The sequence below is a fragment of the Amblyomma maculatum genome, chromosome 1, assembly GCF_055883805.1.
Source record: "Amblyomma maculatum isolate TAMU_Amacu chromosome 1, ASM5588380v1, whole genome shotgun sequence".
NCBI classification, from domain to species: Eukaryota; Metazoa; Arthropoda; class Arachnida; order Ixodida; family Ixodidae; genus Amblyomma; species Amblyomma maculatum.
This window is the reverse complement of record NC_139344.1, coordinates 187,525,698-187,535,772: the sequence shown is the minus strand read 5'-3', so window position 1 is coordinate 187,535,772 and position 10,075 is coordinate 187,525,698. Positions and strand designations below refer to the sequence as shown.

At 44.8% G+C, this 10,075-nt stretch overlaps 1 pseudogene; it reads right to left on the bottom strand.

Annotated features, from left to right (window-relative positions):
- Positions 1–1,454: 1,454 nt before the first annotated feature.
- LOC146205155 (uncharacterized) lies at positions 1,455–3,519 on the bottom strand (annotated as a pseudogene).
- Between the last annotated feature and the right edge of the window lie 6,556 nt (positions 3,520–10,075).

Below are 10,075 nucleotides of genomic sequence, written 5' to 3'. Positions count from 1 at the left end.
CAGAGAGAGAAGCCATAGCGTCACAGCGTATCCATGTTGAGAGGTGCATTCAAAGGATAAAAACCTTTCACATATTTGATAGGAGAATCCCTATAACTATTGCACCGATTATTAATCAAGTTTGGACAGTTTGTGCACTTCTCACAAACTTCCAAACACCTCTGATGAAGGTATTGTAAATAACGTGCTCATTATTATTGCCAAAGTATTTCCTCTCACACTGTTTTAAGTGTCAATAAATATTGAAGCATTTTTTTGTATTTTGTTTCCTGCATAGAGTGAATATTTTCTGAAAAAGTGTATATGTATATATAGCACAACAGAGCTGCTGCAAATGATGAAAATCAGTTTGAACAATGGCACCAGGATTGATTGTTCCACAATAGTTACTATGCCACGGCACTGACATCAGAGATCTACAATGCCCCTCATGCAACATTTCCAGCAAGTCAAACATTTGGAGCAAGTGAAGCTTCTCCAGATACTTGTACAATTAGAGCGGTGAATATGTTTAAACTAGCCCACTGCATAACCTAGATGCAAACACTGCCCTGGGAAATTTCAGTAATGATTATAGATGGATATGTGCAGTTTTAAGACCTTAGTTTGCCTTCCATGTTTGCAACTAGGTGCTATGCAATGTTTGGAATGGGGGCACTGTTGAGGGCAACAGAGGACCTAGGTAGGAAAAGCACAACAGTCTGTCTAAATATTAGTATGCAGAAAACTAGAGTAATGTTCAATGCTTTTGGAAGCAAATGACAGTGTCATATGCAGCAAACCTTTGCAAATGGTAAAGAAATATGTCTGCTTAATGAAGGTATTCATCACACATTTGGACAGAAAGGATAAAAGGTTGGTGTTGCGCATTCAGATCCAAAATAGCAGTCTTCCAATGTGCTTCATAAGGAAGAAAGGTATAAAACCTGGACCTGAACCAGTGCACACATGGGGCTAGAATTTGTAGGCTCATAATGGTTACGCTGAATTTCGTGACAACACTAGGAGCTGTGAAAAGGAAAATGAGGTGTCTTGCAGTCCAATGTGGTAAGAGAATCCATTCTATGAGAAGGAAACTGTAACAGAGCGAACGAGAATCGAGTGGTGGATGAGACTGGATGAGACTGCATAACTAAGTTGGCTGCAGCTGGCCCAAGTATGGAAGATTCTGCCTTGCAGCAGACTTCATTTGGCTGATGTACAGCTAACCAGTGTGCCTATTAGGAAACTCCTTGTAGCACAGCTAAAAAATGCACTGCATCAGCCTGGAGCAACACAGATATTTAACCACGTCCAATCCAGGCTAGCTGGTGATTCGCGACTTTCTGTAACACAAGGAAGAAAAAAGCAGTGAAAAATACATGGATGAAGGATGGAATCTCACCTTCCTTCATCCTTGAGTGTTTGCTTGTCTGTCTTGTCCAACATAAAGTTTGTATGCAACTGAGAAGTTTCTACACACTGCACTGAGGGAGAGCGTCTTGCTGGGCAGTTTGCAACACATTTAAGTATGGCAAAGCCTGCTGAAAGTAGAAGCTGTCCAGCTTGGATTTCATTTCCAGCCATGTTCTCTCTGAATACCTCACTCTACATATTATTATCCACGCCTCTGCAAAAACTACAAAATGCATCCACTGTAGTCCTGAACAGTACATTTACCCTATAACTTGCACAAAATATTCACTTTATTCTTCTAGGTGTGGAACATCATCTATAATTTCAACACAAAAGTTTTCACATGCAACTGCTTCTTAAAGTGACGAGGCCCTCTTACTCCACGGACACTTCACTTCGATGAGCCCGAAAGGAGGGTTTTCCTTGGGGTTATACACGACACTGTCAGGTGTTGCGCCGAGCCATGGAGATGCTGGACGCACCATGAGACCGCATGTGTTGACAATGACATTGTGGCCGATATGTTCCATGGACTGGATGTAGCACTGCACAGCTTGCGGCTCATTTGTCGTTCCATGCCTGCAAATATTCAAGAATGAACAGAACTGCAAACCTTGCATAGTGGAAGTTTTTTCAAAATCATTTCATTATTGTATCCTTATCAACTCTTGAAGCGTTACAAAAGCAAATTAAAAAAATTGTTCTTAAACAGCCTGCAATCCAGACAAGTTAATTTATAAGCAGCATAATTTCTAGGCTGCTCACTTTTTAACTAGGCAGGAAAAGCACCAGAAAGAATACTTGGGTTTTAACTCTTCCTCTAAGACAAATGTTGCGATGAATCTTTAATATTCTATAACTGGACTAGGGGCAAGGAACCTAGGATACAAAAACTGTATTTCCTGTATGCGTATGTATGTAAACAAACAAAGACATGATGCCCTAAAGCCTGAAATATACTCTGCTTTTTTGAAACCCTCTTTGAGGTTACATGTCTTCTTCTTAATGGTTCCATCTAGTATAATTTCAGAACAGCTACAATCACTATCTGTTTATGCTTGGGTACTAATGTTAAGACTTGCACAATCAAAATGTCTGCCCAGGGCAATTCTTGCTAACATACATATATTGCAACAGCTACAGAATGACAAAGAACAAGTCTTCACGGCACAAAAAAAAAAAAAAGAAAACTATTAAACACAAAATACACATGGTTCATACAGTTTCCCACCCCAAAAGGGCTTGGGCTATGAGAGGGACAGCAGTAGAGGGCTCCAAAGATTTCAGCCACCTGGGATTCTCTACATGCACTCGCATCACACAGTAAACGAGTGCTTTTTGCTTTCATTGAAAAGCAGCTGGCATGTCTGGGATTGAGCGCAGATCCTTGGGATTAACAGTCTAGTGCCCTAGTCACTGAACCGTCACAACAGGGGCTTAAGTAGACATGTAATCAATATTAAAACTGACTTACCTCACTATAGGATTCGAAAACCTCTTTGGCATCACAATATTTGCGACACCACGTTCCGTCCAGGCAGCCTTTCTTGCTAAAACAGCACCAAATTTCGATACTGTCAGCCTGTTCATTCTTTCTTTTTGCCATGTGGCACTCGGCACCTGTTGCCTTGTGTTCAGTTCATATACTGTAGCATCTGCACTACAAATCTGCAGCCCCTGGAGATAAAACAAACAATTACAAAAAATATTACTCAGTGGTGAATTGCTCAACTACAGTGTTTTATTGCTGAAAACACTGCATGACATGCAACAAGCATACTTTCAAAATTAAAAATGTGTTACCTGGATAATTGGGTTGTTTGCCAGTTCTGCATGTGTACACCAGCTATGATCAAGAGCATAAAACCTGTATGGCTCAATGCTTTTCTTCAGATTGATGTGTGATGTGGCGATCTCACTCCACGGTATTAAGCAATCAAATGCACTCGACAAAAGGGGCAAATGGATAGACTTCGCTGAGCCAATAAAAGATAGCCCAGCTTGTGTTGCGACATGGTCATAAGATGCGGCCTGTGCCAGAATGGCTGCAAAGCAGCTGTGTGTGTCTTTTAAGCCTTCTGCCAGCTCCTCTGTCGCCTCGATCTGTTCTTCCATGGAGGGCATCTCATATCCAGAATCAAGCTTGGCTCGCTTTTGGTCAGCCAGCCGCCCTTCAGCAACCTAACTCCAATTTACTTTCATAACGTCTTCAGGCGCCATAGCTTTCCTTGGCCTCCTCCACTGTTGAGGCAGTTCTGTGGGCGCGAGTTCCACGGGAGGCTCCTTGTAGCCCAGTTGTTGGAGCAGCCCGAGCTGCTTCAGCAGAGACCAGAAATTCCAGCAGGGCAACCACAATTTGCTTTTTCAATGACAGAGCCCCGGGCAAGCACCATTTGCCCAGTATATGGCTCTGCAGTCTTCTTCCTGCTTCTGTAGCACACACATTGCACAGTGACTGCAGGTCCACTTACACTGCAAAAAAAAATTGAGGCTTCACTAATTAGTAAGCACCACTTATCACATTAGCTCGTTAGTGCATGTCAATTATGTTATCTTTAGACCCATAGTGCACAGATGACAAGCATCAGAAAAAGAATGCGCGCCTGTCTGGAATGAAACTATGTAGTTCAATAAAGTACCAATTTCCCTATCACATCTTAGGCATTGCAGAACCATAATGTATCAAATGCACAGAGCCAGGTTAATTGGAGAAATATGGGAGAGGCCTTCGCCCTGCAGTGGGTATAGTCAGGCTAATGATGATGATGAATGTACCTAATGGCTTCCAAACAGTGCCCGCCACATGGAAAAAATTATGTTAAGGGATAAACCCCGCAATTTTTGCTACGCGTGCCACGACGGCATTGACACCACCACGTCGAAATGACTGAAATTCCTTGAAGGTTCGGGACGTATGTTAAATTCCTTAAGGGAGCGGTAAATGATATACACGGCTACGCATTCTTGCGTCACCTACAACTTCGCCACCAACGAGAACTGAGGATTGCGAAAACGGTTGCTTGCGCCTTGAGAACAGCGCAATCACTGTTTTGCAAATTTACAGAAAAAAAAAAGAACTGCCAGAAACTCCTTTCCACTAGTTCACATCCTTCCTTGCAAGGTTTTGTGCTATGAATCAACAAAGCTGTCCCATTTTACGCGTTCGTGATAGTCAACGATCGTCACGCAAAAAGCTTTTTTTTTTTTAACATCTGACTATAAAGTAGCGACTAAAGATGTCAGATGCCCAGTGCATGACATATTAATAAACGAAGTTTACTCACCCGTTGCATTTCTTTGTCTTGAGCTTCGGCAGGCATACATAGGACTCTGCCCCAAGTTTGTAACTGCGCTGCCCTTGGCGTTCGGAGGACGTTTTAGTAGCGCAGTACTGCTCTACGAAGTCGAGGGGAAATTTCGGGAGTATACGCAAATCCACCGTCAATTCTTCTGACATTCTTTTTCTTTTTTGCATGCAAGCAAACAACGCGAAAAGCACAGCACAAAAACAGACGCAGCAGACTCAACCGACTGAACCTTTGAACATGGCGTCCGAGTCGGCGGTTTGCCGAAGGTCCGATAGATGGCAGCAATTTTGCATAAGGTCTATTAGCTCCTCTGCAGTGTAGCTTACATGAAAGGCGAAACGACTTACCACATACAGACAAGGTAATCCGCACAGCCATTAGTTAAAACAGTGTTTCTGCAGTCACTGAAGCAAAAGGAGTATAGACACGTACATTTTCTGTTCCGGTATTTTTGCTTTAATCGATCCACAGTGGTCCAAAACAGAGGGACTGCGACCCAAAAAGCCCCAGCACAGATCAATTAATTTATTATCAGTGCACTTATCAGGGCCAGTTTCGGTTTCGATCTCTCCGGACACGAGCGCGCGATGACGTCAAAGATACGAGAACTGACGAGAACGCCACACGAGCGCCCCCTACTGGCAAGGTTGGTGATCACGTAAACACAAAATCTGATGACGCATTCGGGTCGCGTTTTTCGTCTGCTTGCTGTCGCACGTGCAAGAAAATATCGTCGTTGAGCAGCGCTTCAGCGTAGCATAATTAGTACTGCGACGTTGTTTCGCCCAATAGGGACCGGGCAGCTGTACGGGTGGCGCCGCCTCTCGGCGCATCGCTCAAACGCCGGAATGCGCCGGCCCCGGCCGGAGCATTGCCAGCGCATTGGAGAATACTGTTTGTCGTTGGTTTGTGTGGAAATTAGAAATCCTAAGGTTTAGATGACGTTGTGCATGAATATACTATCCTCAAGAGAACAGAAAGTTGGGCTAGTTGTGTGAATATGTCCAGTGAAATGAAGTCTGGCCAAACAAGGCTGGCGAAACGTGGTGCGTTGTTGGCTTCACTGGCAGCTGCGCAAACTCGTCGGACGTTTTTAAGTCGATTCATTTCTACGAGTTTACACAGAAGCATGAGTGGCGGGTGACCTAAGCATGGTTGTTTGAAAGGCAAAGGCACGAATCTACGTATTTGGTTACTGTGTGGTCATGGAAAGTGCCGACTTTTTAAAATTCCGTTTGCTACCGGATGCTCTGTGCCTTCTGTTCCCCAGGAGTGACGGCACGAGAGTCTCGGAGTCGAAGCCGCACTCCTTCATCTGTAGTCACTTTATTGACAATTGGAAATCGAAGTAACCCAACAACGTAAGTTACAACGCTAACATTTCCCCGCCTGTGTACAAGAAAACCCCAGCACGGAAAAAGAAAAGGCAGCTCCACCATCGTCGTTCGGGCTGCGTTACGATCTTCAGTGATGGGCAGAGACAAAGTTTGTGCAGATACTTTCGCTGACATAGTCAAAGATAATTTAGTTTTTTCTCTTAGCAGAAAGCTGATCGGAGACATGAACAATTCCTATTACCATGATCTTGTCATTTTTCCTCTATTCGTTTGTCAACCAATGAAAATGCGCTGAGAGCTCTGCGGTGATACTCTTAAGATTTGTTAACATTTGCTTGTGGCATGTCCATTTTGCCTAATAAAATCATTCATTTTACAGCTCAATCAGTACCGCATGGTCACAAAATCTGCTATCGGCTTCATATAAAAGTCGAACAAGAAAAAAAATACAATTTAATGTTTGGAAACGAGCATAAACGTAGCATTTTTTTTTTTAATTTCGAAGGCCGTGTAGCAGTTTTTTTTTATTTCGCATTCACGTTGCACCTGACACGGCTTTACGTATTTTCTCAGCAGCGTCCATTTCCTGGCCCGCCTAAATACATGTGTTTATCATCGGCGTTTTAGTGAAAGTGAGATTTCCTGATTGTGGCGTAGTATGACAAGACCGTTTTACCTCTCTCCGAAATCGCTTCTACGGACAATGTAAACAGATTTAGCAGCAGTCCGGCAAGCTGCAGTGACAAAGTTGTAAAAGGAATGGCTTTCAGTTATCCGGATTTCTTTACGTGCAAATAGAAAACTACATACATGGTCGTGTCCCCTCACACTCATCAGGTATCGAGGTAAGCTAGGTATTGGCCCCGCAAGTTCGTGGTACGCTGAGAAAGTAGACCACCTTAGCGAACGAGCCATCAGAGGGATTCATTTAACAATAGAACGCTCTCTTAGCTGTCGGTGGCTTATCTTACAACACAGCACACTGTGTTTTTTTTTCGATTGTATTTAACAGTTTGACAGTATTGGACTATTGCTTTCAGATGTTCAAGGCAGGTGCGGTCAATCGCATTGAACTTCCTGCGCTGAGAGAACGCTAGCAGAAAATTTATTTTTTTTTTCTTGTCACAACCTCCGCAGCATGTCGGGAGAAAGGCATGTATAGTATATTTTCTAAGTTAATTATATGTAGCAGCTCCGACATGTTCAACAAGAGCATTGTCGTATATGTAAAAATGATGCTGAGGTGGTATTACTCATTTGGCTTATATTATGATTAAGTTTGATAGTCTCAAGGCCGGGTTCAGTGAGCTATTGTAGCGTAATTGTGAAGGAAATCCTGGAAGTATATGTGTGTTTGCTATTCCAACCATAAATAGGATCCTACTTTTGTCTTGCTTCTTTATTTTTCTCCTTTTACAGCTCTCGTTGCAAGGTTGAAACTGGAATGTCATTTGCTATTATTCTACTCTGAATCGTTTGAGCCTAGCTATTACCAAAAAAGACAGGTGCAGCATCTTTTTCATTTTACATGAACGCTGACCACTACCACTACTATGGCGCCACGGCTATACGGCTCGGCGGTATTTGATCTTCAGGCAGATTTCGACTAGAACTAATATAAGATAGACGCGCAGTGCAGGCGCAATTCCCGTCTTCGAAGTCGCCTTAACAAGTGCCTAACGAAGGTGTTCCTAGCGCATGGTGAAATCAAGCGCGCGGCATTTTCGAGTATATAACAGAAATACCATGCGCCGGGCGGTTTCAAAAAAAAAAAAAGCACGAAGGCCCTGCCGAGAACAGCCCTTTTCTTTTTCAAGATTTCCCGGTCAAAAAATATTTGCGATTACTCAAACCAGCTCAAAGCTCTCAAAGCCACACCGCAAAACGACGGGTAGGGACAGGCTCAAAACCCCTTGCAGAACGGAAACGACTGCGCCGCTCAGCAGCCTCGCCATTCCGCTGTTTCGGTACTCCGCCGCGGGTGGCGCTGTTCCACCGAGGCGACGGTGGCGCCATACAACGGGCGCCCGGTCCCTATAGCGTGGATAGAGGATGTTACTAACATTGCCGGGCACTTTAATCCCGACCCGCTCGCCTGCGACTCAAGCGACAAAGCAGGAATCAGCAGCAGCCACGAAAGCTTGGTGCGTTGACGCGCAGGAAATGTCAACTGGTAGGAATGTTGAACAAATGAACCGTGAAGATGCTGCTTTATCAGTCCGGTTGGCCAACGCTGTGAGCCAAGCTGTACTAAAAAAAGTTTTTAGTAATGACGCGATCAGCCACCGTAACCAGTAAACTCTCCCGATGGCTCCCGTACTCACGCCTGTTCACGCGATTGGTCCCGACGCGGCAGGCCTGCGTGCCCCCGTCCAAGCCTGTGGCGCCATCTGGCGCAGTCAAGGCAATCTGGGTGCGTAAAGCCGTGGCCGCCAACGTGGTGGCCGCCGCGATCGGCTCCCAAGTCATAACTGCCTCATAGCATCCGCTATCGGTAATCTAGCTATCGCGGATCGCTGTTCATTCGCTTACATAACTATTTGTACAAAGGACTGTCAGTTATGATTAAATTGCGAGGATTATTCGGCCAATAAGGAAGTCCTGGCAGAAATAATTACAGTGATACAAGCGAACTTTTTTTTTCCTACAGCTGCTGCCCGGTGCGACGCACCTGATGTCTGCTAGCTCCGCTGCTGAAGGTGTCACGCAAAGCAAGAAAATATTTTACGAAATGGGCTTGCCAGTAAAGCGGCGCTAAACTCCGACGTTTATTACAGCGTCAGCCCGTTTCGAAGCGCCTTTCGCTGGCGCTTCGATGTGAAACCAGCTAGGGCTAGCGGCGTCAAGGGTAGGCGGGGAGCGGTGCAGTATGTTCCCGGCGCGCCATCGAGAGGCACCGTTGCCGTAAGCCCTGCGCTTGTGCAGGCATGCTGTTGGGGCCTGAGTTTAGCAGGCAGTCTCCATACGTACACCGGTGAGGTAATTGTAACATGCACCAACGAAGCAACCATCAAGTAAAGCGAGCAGAAGCGTAGTTCTTTCTCAGGGCACGGCCGGAAGCGGCGGCGGCGCTGTTCGAGTCCGGCCATGTGTCGTCACTGCTCTTTGCTTTGCCGACTCCACGTCACAATTGTTTGATGACGTCATGTTGTTTACCTATGTACACGTTTTCGCCACAGAGATGTCGATGCCAATTTGTTTTGAAAAACGAAGTACTTGCCTGGCTTGTTTTTATAATCAAATTAAAATATCTTCGCGGAAACGTGCGAGGTTGGGATTGCTTGGGGAGCATCTCTGTATGACCAGGAAAACAATCGTACTCCTTCCGACGCTTCAAAAAATGGTGTCTATACTCCCTTAAGCTTTCGCTTAGGGTTGACACATGAGTATCATCTATCAATGTTTAATTTTTGAAGCAGTGTTTTCCTGCTACAACGTTAGCATTGCTGCGATCAGCTTGCAGTGAGCAGGAACTGTTATTTTCTCATGACAACAAACACTTCATGAATTATTTTTATTACAAACCAGGGAATGATACAATACACTAATTTTCTCCATAACAGCTTTGCACTGTTCTGTGTCCTAACCTTTGAACAGCTATGACAAACACAAAAAGTGGCCCTGACCTCACTTTCAGCAAGGAGCACAGTGCCATTCCTTATCAAAGATGGCAACTGAAAAACGGCATCTGCAAACTTTTTTTTTCATTTGCTTTTGTCCACTCGTGTGCACGCGTGCGTCACGCTTAAGGGAGGAATGCCAGGGGGCACTCGGAGCGAAAGACGTTGAAGTGGCGCTCGGAGCGAAAGACGAAGTGAATTGGCTCCGCACTTGCAGGAGATACCTAGAATTCTAACCGAAGAATTTCACCTGTACCGGCTCAGTTAAGCTAGCCCCAGTCACCAACATCGTGACAATATGAACTACATCAAAAACAAATACAGCAGCACTATCTCCGGTAAGAGTATAGACCCCTCTCCTGTCGGGAGGCTGTCTTCCCATTTGCCTCCTGCACACTGTTGCCCCATCCATACA